The 13,270-nt window shown below is 38.1% G+C and overlaps 1 protein-coding gene across 6 annotated transcripts in view; it reads left to right on the top strand.

Annotated features, from left to right (window-relative positions):
- Nos1ap (nitric oxide synthase 1 adaptor protein) overlaps nucleotides 1–13,270 on the top strand; it is a 297,916-nt gene that overhangs the window by 190,649 nt on the left and 93,997 nt on the right. The gene's annotated exons all lie outside the window — the stretch shown is intronic.

Here is a 13,270-nt window from a genome sequence, read left to right as displayed (position 1 = left end):
TCTGAATTAAATTGCTTTTGGGTGACTGATTTGAGCAACATTTCCAGACTTTTGAAAGACTATCCCACGTTCATAAAGGCATTCCTAAGATGTTTCTGGAGCTGTAAATCAGACTATTAATTATAAACACTTGAAAGAAAGTACTGGTTTCCCTCTATAAGCACAGCAGTCTATTTCTAACAATACAACAGTCTCTTATGTTTGAATAGACAGTCTTAGGATGCTGCTAGTGTCTGATTTTCTTTTCCATGAATTTTTCATTTTTGTGATTACTTTTGAAAATGTTTTGTTCAAGTTTTACATAATAGTTTAACTCTGCCTTTCTATGTTTGGAATTTCATAAACATAGTTCCATTACTCAATATTTATATGGTTTTGATCTGGTTTTTGCATTTTCTTGTGGAATTTAACTATATGTGAGATTTTTTGAACTGCTAAAAATCATTAAATGTACTTTCAATTATTTTAAATTCATATGATGTAAATACACAGTCAAAAAGTGTTAAGGATTTTAAATGTTTTGAAAAGCATTAAACATAGCCATGTGTATTTTGAAGTTGCAGGTCTTATTTTAAGATTAGTTAAGTTTCTGAAATTTGGCTTATGTTAGAGAAAGAATTTGGCTGTTAGATTTTCTAGTTGCTTTTATTCCCTATTTATTTGTAATTTTAAAAATCTATACTTTTTTTTTCTCCCAGAAACTAAGATACTCTCAAAAACCACATTAGCAACTGCTTACTTATTCCACTTCATTTGTTTGTGTTTTGTTTTCTCTCAGAATCCCTTCTAACTTCTCCCCCTTTGAAAATGTAGTGATTTTGTTTCTAAGGGAAGAATAAAGAACGATGTCATGGTTACGAATGGGGCTTTAGTGACCACCAAGAGTGCCATATATCAAGGCCAAGTGACAGAGCTCAGCTTTACCTATAAAGTTTCTAATGGGGGTTTGTTGTCAGAAGCTTAAAATATATACAGCTGTAGCAATTCCGGATAGCCCATGTGGAATGAGTGTGTGTTTGTGAAGCCATGTGTATATGATTGTGAAATATATCCCTGCATTACAGATCATCTGGGTTCTCAGATCTTAGGGTGGAGGCTTGAAACCTATGAAATCAAGCCCCCAGCATCTAACATAGGAAATGGAGAAATATACATTTTCAAATGTCAGTTTTATAATGTCAGCATTAATGCAGATGAGAGCTTTGTAATTGATGCATGTAATCTACAGGCATTCATATAATTAGACATGTTCTCTAATTTAACTTGCCTGCATTTACATTTCTCTAAATATAAATGTTTGTTGAATAGTAGAGGCAAGTTGTGACCAATGGATCAGAGCCTGAGTCATATTAAGCAGCACCTGATAATGTATACTCTTTGGCATGTCTCTTTTAAAAACCGCATCTAGCCAGGTACAATGGTACACACCTGTAATCCCAGGAGTTTGGGAGGCTGAGGCAGGAGGACTGAAAGTTCAATGCCAGCCTTGAAACTTAGCAAGCCCTTGTCTCACAAAAGGCTGGGGATGTAGCTCAGTGGTAGGGTGTCCCTAGGTTCACCCAGTACTGAAAACAATACAATACAAAAGGAAACAGCATCTAGATCTTGGAACTCACTCCTGATTATCAACAGGGTAGATATTTGTATTTCTTTGTTAATGTCTTAGGGTCATTTGAAACCAAGTATGATTACCTATTGTAGTAAACTCACTACAATGCTATTCTAGCTAAAAATGGAGATGTGGTTGCAAAGTAATGAGACTGATATTGATGTGTTTATATATTGGTTTTGAAATATCTTCTTTAAGGAAATAAGCAATAATTATTTCATTGAAATTTATTGTATTCCCAAAGTATCTGCTTTGATATTTATTTAACTATATAAGTTCAGGTATATACTTGGCAGAAATAAATCTCTCTGATAAATAGAGTAATACCTTTCCAAATTAATAATCACTTAATTAGAATACGTTGTCATCTGTCATGTCCTCCTTGAATCAAATATGCCCTGATGTCACCTTATATGGCAACAGATGTGATTAAGATAATTTATATGGGGAGATTGTCCTGGGTTATACTGGTAGATCCGATTTAATCACAGAGGTCCTTATAAGACAAGGTATTAGGGTCAGAAAGACTGAAACAGTCTATGTTATTCTCCTGCCCTGATATGAAGGAAGGAACCAGAGGCCACTGATGGAAGGCAGCCTTTAGAAGCTAGAAAAATAAAAATATATATATTTATATTCCCTTAGATATTTTATAAAAAGTATATCCCTGCAGATTTATTTGAGACTTCTAACCTCTAGAACCTAAAGAGAATAAATTTGGAGGGGAAGTATTACTGGTGATTGAATCCAGGAGTGCTTTACCACTGAGGTACTATCCCTAGCCAGCTATCTATCTATCTATCTATCTATCTATCTATCTATCTATCTATCTATCTATCTATCTATCTATCTGTCTATCTATCTGTCTATCTATCTATCCATACCGGGGATTGAACTCAGGGGCACTCAACCACTGAGCCACATCCCCAGCCCTATTTTGTATTTTATTTAGATATAGGGTTTCACTGAGTTGCTTAGCACCTCACTTTTGATGAGGCTGGCTTTGAACTCGTGATCCTCCTGTTTCAGCCTCCTGAGTCACTAGGATTATAGGCATGTGCCACAATGCCTGTCTAAAAAAAAATTTTTTTAAATTTTTTTGAAATGGTCTTAGTAAGTTGCTGAGGCTGGTCTTGAACTTGTTATCCTCCTGCCTCAGTCTCCTGAGATGCAGAGACTATAGGCCTGCATCACTGTACCTAGCAAATTTGTATTATTTTAAACCACTAAAAATGTGGTAATATTTTATAGTAGCAAAAGGAAAGTAATACATTGTCCTTCTCCTAAAATCAGGTGACTAAATTTGTTATCAATACAATACCATCTGTTCAATAAAATTTTGGTATCAATTGTATGTCAGGTGCTCTGAATGAAAGTCAGTGTTGTGCATCTCCAGATCTAGATTTGCTGTGGATATATTCCAGTTGTAAGATTGAGCTGGGAAAAGGGAGGTAAACAGATCATTGCAATAGAGTGTTTCAGGTTGCTGGAACTGAATTATGAGTCAAGAGTGGTATGAATTCAGATGAAAGGCAGCTGTCTTATTTTGAGAGACTCAGTGCAGCTCATGTTCACATGGGCCTTACAGAAAGTGTGTGTGTCTGTGTGTGTGTATGTGTGTGTGTGTGTGTGTGTGTGTGTCTGTCTGTCTGTCTGTCTTCAGGGTGGCCATAGGGGATTAAAGCGAGGCTTGCCTGATAGAGAAAATGGTAGATGGGCAAAGGGTATTTCAGGTGAAGCAAAAAGTGGAAATTTCTCTAGGTTGATTTTTGTTTGAAGAGAGTAGATGAAGTCCCTTCCAGAGACTATGACACCTGGTTTGATTTTCTAAGGTCCTCTTTCCTTTCCATCCAGCATTTTGGATACATATTTGGTCTGTCAAATTAAAATTTCACCTGTGGAAAAAAGAAGCATTACTCATGATAAATATAAACTGGAGGAACACCAAACTTGTTGTCCGTGAAATTTCTGTGTTTTTCCAGAAGACTTAATTGTTTCATTGACCACAGCAAAGGTGGGATCCTGATCAAGAGATCCTCTCTGTTTTCAGATGCTGCAGGCTCTCAAAGTTTTCTTCATAAAATCTCACAAGAATGAATTGTGTCACATCTTCTCTTTTAGTTTAAATTTGTGGGTATTCATTATTGTTTGGAGGAGAGAAACTTCATCATAGTGAAAATCTAATGACATTCTAATGAGAAAGTTTCGTTAATTCACAGCATGAGAGAATGAAGAATACAGGATCATATTTAGGTTAACTAATATTTTTATGAAGTGAAAATAGTGTATCTGGTTCACCAAGAATTTATAGCTACTTTTAATTGCAAATTATGTAGACTGAGCATGCTTTTGTTCCTACTTAACAGTTATCACATCTAAAAAGTTAATTGAATAGCAGCTAAGTGCAAAACATTATTAATTACTGTGGGGGGGAGATGGTGGCTAAAGCTACCAGTAATCTAAATAAGAACAGTATAAAAAACTACATTTAACTAAGGCTTCATCTTACTCCAACTAGACTGGTAATCATCATGAAGACAAATAATAATAAATGCTGCCGAGGATGTGGGGCGAAAGGTACACTTATACATTGTTGGGGACAACAAATTAGTACAAATACTTTTTATTTATTTTTAGTACAACCACTTTAGAAGCAGTATGGAGATTCCTCAAAAGACTAGTAATAGAACCACCATATGACTCAGCTATCCCAGTCTTTAGTGTTTATCCAAAAGAACTGAAAATAGCATGCTACAATGATACACATGCACATCAATGTTTATAGAGCACAATTCACAATAGCCAAATTATGAAAAAAGCCTAAGTAACAGTCAACAGATGAATAGACAAAGAAAATGTGGTATATATACACAATGGAGTTTTAATCAGCCATTAAGTAGAAAGAAATTATGGCATTTGATGGTAAAGGGATGGAAATGGAGAATGTCATGGTAAGTAAAATAAGCCAGACTTAGAAAGTCAAGGGCCAAGTGTGTTCTCTCATATGTGGAAGGTAAAGCAAAATAAGGAATAAAAATGTGGAAGGGAGGGATCCCATGAAAATAGAAGGGAGATCAGTGGAGTAGAAGAAGGGGACTGATGGGGAGGGAGGAGTGGGAAAAAGGGAAGCACATGGTGGATTGAAGTTGACCAAATTATGCTATGTACATATATGAATATCCCTCAGTGAATTTCACCTTTCTGTATATCTGTCAAGCACCAATTTAAAAAAATAGAATGTTTTGTGTTGCTATAACAGAATATCACAGACGAGGTGATTGATAGAGCATTTATTTCTCATGGTTCTGGAAGTTGGGAAGTCTGAGATCAAAGTGCTGGCTTTCGTTTGGCAAGGCCCTTCTTGCTGTTTGTTTGCAGGATGGAAGGGAAAGAGGACTCGAGATAAGAAACTCAATCCAAAGAACCCTTTTTATAATGGCATTAATCTATTAACTAAGAGAACCTCTGCACCTTTCACTGGGCTCCACCTCCCCAAACTGTTTCATTGGGGATTAAGTTTTCAACACACAAATTTCTAGGAGACCTGTTCAAACCATAGTCAGCCACAGAGGTCTAAAAATGTCATTTCCTTTGGTTTCATATCAAGGTGTGTCTATAAATACATTATTGGCATTTCTTTTTTTCTCCTGACTCTCCTCCTTGCTAATCTCTTATACATTTGCAAATCTCCACAGATAATCCAGAATTTGTATTTCTGGCTTAGATCTCTTTTCTGACTCCAAATTCTATTTACATAACCACTGCTTATGTAACATCTCTTCTTGGATTTCTCAAAGACACCTCAAAAAATCTGTGTCCAAAATCAAACTCTTGGTCTTTTTTCATAAATCTGGTATCATTTCCTTATCCCGATGCAGTGACTGGCACCACTTGGTGTGCACAGCACAAACCTTAAAAACCGCCCTCTTGATTCCCTGCTCTTCCTCCTGGCCCATATCCAATCCAGCCCCAGGTGCTGTTGCTTTTACTTCTAGATCAGCCCTTGAATCCAGCTGCTCCTCTCCTTTTCCACCACTGGCCTCATCCTTCCAGTCTAATTGAACTGTTACCATCAGAATCTTCTCTCTGCATCTGGACCAGCCCTTCCCTCTTATTGTTTGAAATAAGAAGAGGCTGCTTCCATCAGAGTTTTAGCATCACTAAGGTTGATACAGAGAATTATGTTAGCATATTCCTGAAGGCCTCACCAATGTGTGAGAAAATGGTGGTGGAACTTGGCTGATTGGCTACGTGTATTTATCACCTCTCCATTCTGAAGCCCCAGTGAAATAATCAGTAGGCCAAAGAAAATAGGAGAGAGAGTAGTCAATAAAGCAATTTCACACAACTTTTTTTTTTTTTCCTGGTCCTGGATCTTGAACCCAGAGACACTCCACCGAGCGATATCCCCAGCCTTTTAACATTTTTTGAGATGGGGTGTTGCTAAGTTACTGAAGCTAGACTTGAACTTGTGATCCTCCTGCCTCAGCTTCCTGTATCTCTCGAATTACAAGCATGTGTCACTATATTTGGCTTCAACAATTTTATTTTTTTTCTGAGAAAACTTTTTTAAAACAATAAAATAAGACATTTTAGTAAAATATACTTTTACAACTTTTTTTTCAAAACTAGTTTTAGTAATGATTTTTTAAAATTCTTTTTAGTTAAATGCAACACCTGGATACACCTTGACACAATCACAAAAGTGTGGAAATGCAACATTTGGTTATACCTTGACACAATCACAAAAGCATGGAACACAACCTGCTCCATCCAATTCATTCCCCAACACTTTCTCACACCCCACAGAAGTCATAATAGCTTTCTAAAAATTGAATATAGGAGTTGGTATTAATGGTTTCAACAGAGCATAAGCTAACAAGCAACGTCTTTAGTCCAAAGTCTACAGGAAGGGATATTGATGGCAAATAAGGTGAATGGTGCTGGAAAACTTAGACATAAAGGTCCTAATTGTTGGATAAGGCAGGATTGTGAAGTTCCAAATCAAAAGACCTTAAGTAAGAGTGTTCACATCGAAGTGGGAGGACTCTGATGCTCCCTTCCATTTCTAAAATATTGATTGTAAGATTTTTCTCTGGAAAAATAGTGTCCCAGAGAAAATATATGTAGGCTTGGACCTGTTGAAGGTTTTTGCAAGTAGAAAGCCAGTTTTCTACCTGGTTGTTTTATGAAAGAGCTCACTAGTCAATGGAACCTTCTAGACAATTTTCCTCACCCCCTGCCAGCATTTTAGTCACTTTTTTATTTTTTCCTTCCTTGAATATGAGTGGGGATCCCAAAATCACTATATATATATATATATATATATATAATTTTTTTTTTTTTTTAAAGAGAAGTCTTAAGCCCCTCTTTTGCTGGGCCCACTCCTCTCTACTTTATGGATTGTTACTTTCACTTTCAGTTTCAAAAAAATCTATGCCCTGCCTGCTAAAATAAATCAAAATAAGGATCAAATTGAGCCACATATGGTTGCATATGTCTGTAATCGCAGTGACTTCAGAGGCTGAGGCAGGAGGATCCTAAGTTTGAGGCCAGCCTCAGCAACTTAGGGAGACCCTGTCTTAAAATTAAAAAAAAAAAAAGGGGGCTGGGGATGTATGTGTACACACACACAAAATAAAATTTTTGAAAAAAGAGAGATCAAAATAAGTAAATGAAGGGAAGAAGTTGCAGAAAACAGAGATAGCGCACGCAGACCAGAAAGGAAACCTGGGAAAACAAAACACAAAGTTAAAAGATATGGCATATAAAAATAAAAATAGGATACTGTCATAAAGAAGTAATCGAAGAATGCTTGGAAATAAAAAACATGAGAGTCCAACTAAAAATAAACAAGTCAGTAGAAGGATTGAAAAAAAATTTTTAATGACAGCATCAACTGAAAAATAAAGTAGAAATACAAATGATGAGAGAAAAGATAATTAGCAAATTACGGAATCAACCTGGGAAGTTCAATACGTGATAGTGTTCCAAATTGAGACCTAAGGGAAAAAACATAGGACAAAATTGTTCAAAGAAGCAACAGATGACAAATTTTTAAGTTGATGATTATTTTCCAGATTGAAAGAACCCAGTAAGGACTCCAGGCACATTGAGGCAAACCAAGGCCCATCAAGGATCCATTCCTTTCCCACATGTGGCTGGGCTGTAACATTTCTTACTAGGCACCCCACTCCCCTCTTAGAAGGATCCACATGTATCAAGAGGAAGAGGCCTACTCTGTCTTTTAAGCTCATTGAGTTTGGGGACCATCAGCCATTTTAAAGTCAGTTTCTGAAGGTAAAATATCCCTTACTGTTCCTTGCCTATATTAATTATTCATTATCAAATATAAGATTCCATGTTTAAATTAGATTTCTTTTATTCTCTGTAGTGAACAGAGAAGGAGTTAAGAGAGAGATGTGAAATGAGGGACCTTCTTGAGAAGTAATTTTAAACATTTTAAAGAGTTAATGGCTGATATTTTTGGAATTGGAATGGATAAACACATTCAGGTTTTTATTTTTGAGCAGTGATCTAAATGTAATTAGTTGCAACTGAGTATCTTCCTGATTAAAAAACGGCTGGGAAAAAATAAAATAAAAGGAACTCAGTTCATTTTAGCCTGAAGAAAAATAGTTTTCTTTTCTGGCATAGTTATTCCATGCCAATAAATTGTTAAAATGCCATATTATTATGGAACTTAGTCATAGAAGATCCTTTGATTTAGGCCCAGAATGTGATCATTGCTACAAAACAAGGTGACCAGTAGAGGTAATTTTCAAAGGGTTACCTCTATGTTAGTTTTTCAATTTTCCTTTGAAAAAGTAAGAGAACTATTTACCTGTGGTCCACCCAGTAGTCTGATTTTCTAAAAGTTGTTAAGCTGTTAGGAAAAGAGAAATAGGTACAACAGGCTGAAGCGGTAGTTTTTACACTGAAATCACTTGTCAAAAGTGCTGGCCTGGGAGTCTGAGGGGCATCAAACACCCTACCATTGACTGTATCAATGCTGAGATGTTCCACTGTGAATGTTCTTTGTAATAGCTTTTAAACTAGTGAAATAGATAAAAAGTAAATGAAGGAAAACATTGGCTGTATCTGGAGGACAGTTCTCCAAAATTAAATGGCAGCTAGCCAAGGAGCCTGCCCATGGGAGGGATGCCTCTTGCCTGGGCTGTTTCTGGGTGTAAAGAGTGCTTACAAGCCTGCTATTATAGCTTTTTTTTTTTTTTTTTGTACACTTTTTCCACCTACTGGGGACAGTTGCCTTCCTTAATGGTTTCCTTGATTTCTCCCTTGCCTGCTGATATTTCTAACATAGCAGTCAGAGCAGTGGTTTTACATTGTCAGATCAAATCCTCATAACTGGATGAAAGTTCTATAAATAGATATTAACAAGGACATAAAGCTGAACCCGAGTAACTCTACCTTCAAAGAACTTATATTCTGGTTGAGAAGTAAGAAAATACTATGTTCTAAGCAAAGAACATTAGATAACAGTAGGGAATAGAATAGAATAGAAATATATATAAATCTGTCCCCCGAATTGCCAATTGCTATCCTGCAGGCTGTGGTAACCAGGAAAGATTTTCTCCTATGTTTTTTTTATAATAATGCATAGTGGTGGATTTTTTATTTCATGTTTGTACTGCATATGATATCACAATGCTATTTGGCCAATATTATTCCCTGGCATTTCCCCTTTCCCTCCCTACCTCCCTCTCCTCTGCTCTGCTGATCTCCCTTTTTCATTGAGACACCCCCTTCACTTTCTTTTCCTTTTTCTTCCCTGATTTCTGCATATAGTTTCCACATAAGAGAGAAAATTTATGACTCCAGAGGAGATTTTTATGAAGTGATATTTAAAGTAAAACTATGGAAATGTTTTGGATGGATTTGGGACTGAGTGAGGAATGTGAAGGAAGTAATTGCATAAGAACAAGTATAAATGTGAGAAAATCAAAGTATTTTCAGGATAGTGACTAACCCACAGTGCAACTGAACCATTGTAACAGTATTTCATGTAGACCAGTGGTGTTCAAACTTTTCTTTTTAAACTGAAAAAAAGAAAAAACTGTCAACAAAAATTTGCATGAAAACCCAACATATTTAACATGAGAAGTGGAGCAGGTGGTTGTGGTCTCTCAGCCCTAGAGATCCTTGAGATTCTTTCACCAAACACAGATCTCTGAAGAGTATAGTGGGAAAAGAAAACCTGCTTTGGGTCAGGTGGTATAAAGTATTGAATGTTAGTTTTGATCATATGAAGGTTTTGAGCAGAACCTAGGGTATAGTGTCTTAAGAAGATTAAGATGGGGCTGGGGATATAGCTCAAGAGGTAGAGTGCTTGCCTTATATGCACAAAGCCCTGGGTTCACTCCCCAGACCCACCCTCCACACACACACATACACAAATAAATAAATAAATGCATAAATAAGTAAAAAGATTAAGATGGTGGGGGGCATGCAGTTTCATGCCCTCTTCCTCCCTTAGCATGATCCTTAGAATACCTACCTCGCCAGAGGATCCAGTTAGGATATTACTTTTTTAGGCTGAAGAGCAAGGTATAGGTGGCCTCAATAACTTAGGGAAAGAAAAATAATGAAGGCCAAATGAGTGAGCACTGGCTGAGGTTAAGTAGGATAACTGATATGAAAGTGCTCTGATATTTATAAAAGGTCATTGTGTCAAATACTAAAATGTGTGAGTGAGGATTATCATTTTAGCACTGATAATATTATGACAGAGTGAGAGAGAGAGCAGGCGGCCTTTGAATGGAAGAGACCAGTTCAGCCTTGTGTGTGTGCTGATCTCAGGGCACAAGCTCAAACTCCACCGCAGATCAGCAATCATGACCAGCCAGCTGGCAGGTTTCCTCCCACACCGGTGACGTCTTGATTTCCTGTAGACTCCTGTCTCCGTCAGCTTGGGTTCATATAAAAAAATGCCACAGTCAGGTGTGGTGCTGCACACCTGTAATCCCAGTGACTCCAGAAGCTACGGCAGAGAATCGTAAGTTTGAGGCCAGCCTCAGCAACTTAGCGAGACTGTCTCAAAATAAAATAAAAAGAGCTGGGTGTAGGGTAGGGTGTCCTTGGCTTCAATTCCTAGGACTGCCCCCTCCCCTCAAAATCCAAAAAAATATCCCACCCCCAAAGCACAGGTTGGGTGGCTTAAATAACAGTTCTGTGTGTACAAAGTCTCAGATCAGGGTGCATGATTGGTCCAGGTGAGAGGCCTCTTCCTGGCTTACAGATGGCCACCTTGTTGCTGTGTCCTCACATGATCTTTCCTCAGTCTTGTTCCTATAAGGGCACATTAGGAGCCCACTTTCACAACCTAATCTAAACTCAGTCATCTCCCAAAGTCTCTGCCTCCTTGAAGCTAAGTCTTCAACTTGAAATTTGTCAGGACTCAGACATTCAGCCCATAACAGACTCCTTTCCCACTTCTCTCGTGGGTGGAGAACAGGAAGGGAATTCTTCAGTTCCAGAAGAAAGATGGACTGACACTAGAGACCGTTTCCAACCACATAGATTTTCTGTGTCCACTGAGGGTCAGGGAAGAAGCAGACATCTAATTGTTCAAGGAGGAAAGGAGAGGAAACAGATGAAGGGAGGCAGCAAACCAGATAGAGACCTTTGGTAGAGATGATGTGAGAAAGAACTGAACACATCAGATGCATTTTCCCTTTCCTCTCAAACTTGGCCTTACTAGATGACTTCATCAGCTGCAACCTTGAGGGCTTTTCCTCCCTGACTGTTAGGATGCGCATTTATTATTTAGCTTGTCCTTTTGTCTGTGTTGCATGCATGTGAGCCTTTGCTTGGTGTAGATTCAGTGAACAGACAGACAAAAACTTACAAGGTAGTTGGTTTGGTGTTGCTGCCAACAGGAGATGTGAGACTAGGTGAGACACCTGTCCTGGGAAGCTAGGATAGGCAGTTAGTTTGACCCATGGAATGTTATAGCTTCAAGGTCTTCAGAGACATTTCCAGGCCTGATGATTGCTCTCTAAGATGATAGGGTATCCCCATATAACGGAATAATGGCCTTCTGTAGGAACCAGACGGAACTAAGCATGGCTTGGCAGGATGGTCCTTGGGTGTCCTTAAAGGTATTAGTCCCCTTGCTCAGTGACTCTGTTAGATTGTGTGTGGGCTGGAGGGGACCTAGTGTCTGCAAAGACTTGCTCAAATTCTTATGTCATCATGAGATTCTCCTGGCTTATATGGTAGGGTAGCTCTAGAAGCCCCTACCCTTGACCTGAGAGGCAGAAAGTCCAGAATTGTCCCTTTAGTTTGCACACAGTGGGGAGGGTGCTCTTCAGTCTATACTGACCTTGGGGGTCTGGGTGCCTCCTGAAATGAGGGGAAGTTAGAAAGTATCACCTATCCTTATGTTTCATCCAGTCCAAAGAAGTTTAATTTTCAGTTTATTTTAAAAATTAACAAAGAATCAATTTTTTATTTTTTTAAATGTACTTTTATGAATTTTTATCTCTATAGTTACATAGTTGTCATCACAATCAGGATACAGAGAACATTTCCATCACCCCTAAAACATCCCCTGTGCTGTCACTTGTAGTCATATCCTTTCTTGACTCCTTGTCCTTAGTAACTACCAATTTGTTCTGTCACTTTGTCCTTTGGAGAATGTCTTATAACTAGAATCATCACATGTATGATTCTAGATATAAGACATTCTCCAAAGGACAAAACTCTAGTGACAGAACAGATTGGTAGTTAATAAGTATGTGAGGGGCTGGGAATGTGGCTCAAGCGGTAGCGCGCTCGCCTGGCATGCACCACATACCAACAAAGATGTTGTGTCTGCCGAGAACTAAAAAAAAATAAAGATTAAAAATTCTCTCTCTCTCTCTCTCTCTCTCTCTCTCTCTCTCTCTCTCTCTCTCTCTCTCTCTCTCTCTCTCTCCCTCCCTCCCTCCCTCTCTCCCTCCCTCCCTCCCTCCTCTCTCACTCTCTCTTTAAAAAAAATAAAAAATAAAAAAATAAGTATGTGATTTCTTGAGACTGACTTCTATCACTCAGCATATTGCTGTTGAGATATTATGTTTTCCAAGTTTTGTCAGTATCAACAGTTAATTCCTTTTTAGTTTTGAAAAATTTTTAAAGATTTTAACCAGTTCACTTGTAACTTTCTATAGCTACACTATATCATGTATGAACTATGTATTTTCCATTTTTTAAGTAGTGTATGTACCACAGATTACCTGTTCACTTTGTGGAAGAATGTTTGAGTTGTTTCTAGTTTTAGTGATGATAGATAGTAATGGGAGGCATTTGTATATAGGTTTTTGTGGGAACACAGTTTGTATTTTTCTAGGGTAAATACTGCATTAGTCAGCTTTTTGTCGCTGTGACCAAAATACTCAACAAGAACAACTTAGGGGAGGAAAAGTTTATTTGGGGCTTACAGTTTCAGAGGTTCAGTCCATGGTCCACCGACTCCATCTTTGGGACTGAGGTGAGGCAGAACATCATGACAGAGGGCATGGCAGAGGAGCAGAGGCAGAGAGAAGGGAGGGAGGCTGTAGGGAGGTGAGCCCTTCCTGAGCATGCCCCCATTGACCCCCCTTCTCTAGGCATGCCCCCCCAGCCCACAGTTACCACCCAGTTAAGTTAGTCCATTTAAAC

The sequence above is a fragment of the Ictidomys tridecemlineatus genome, chromosome 11 (genome assembly GCF_052094955.1).
Source record: "Ictidomys tridecemlineatus isolate mIctTri1 chromosome 11, mIctTri1.hap1, whole genome shotgun sequence".
NCBI lineage: Eukaryota > Metazoa > Chordata > Mammalia > Rodentia > Sciuridae > Ictidomys > Ictidomys tridecemlineatus.
Note: the sequence above shows the minus strand (reverse complement) of the source record. Positions and strands in the feature narration are given on the sequence as shown.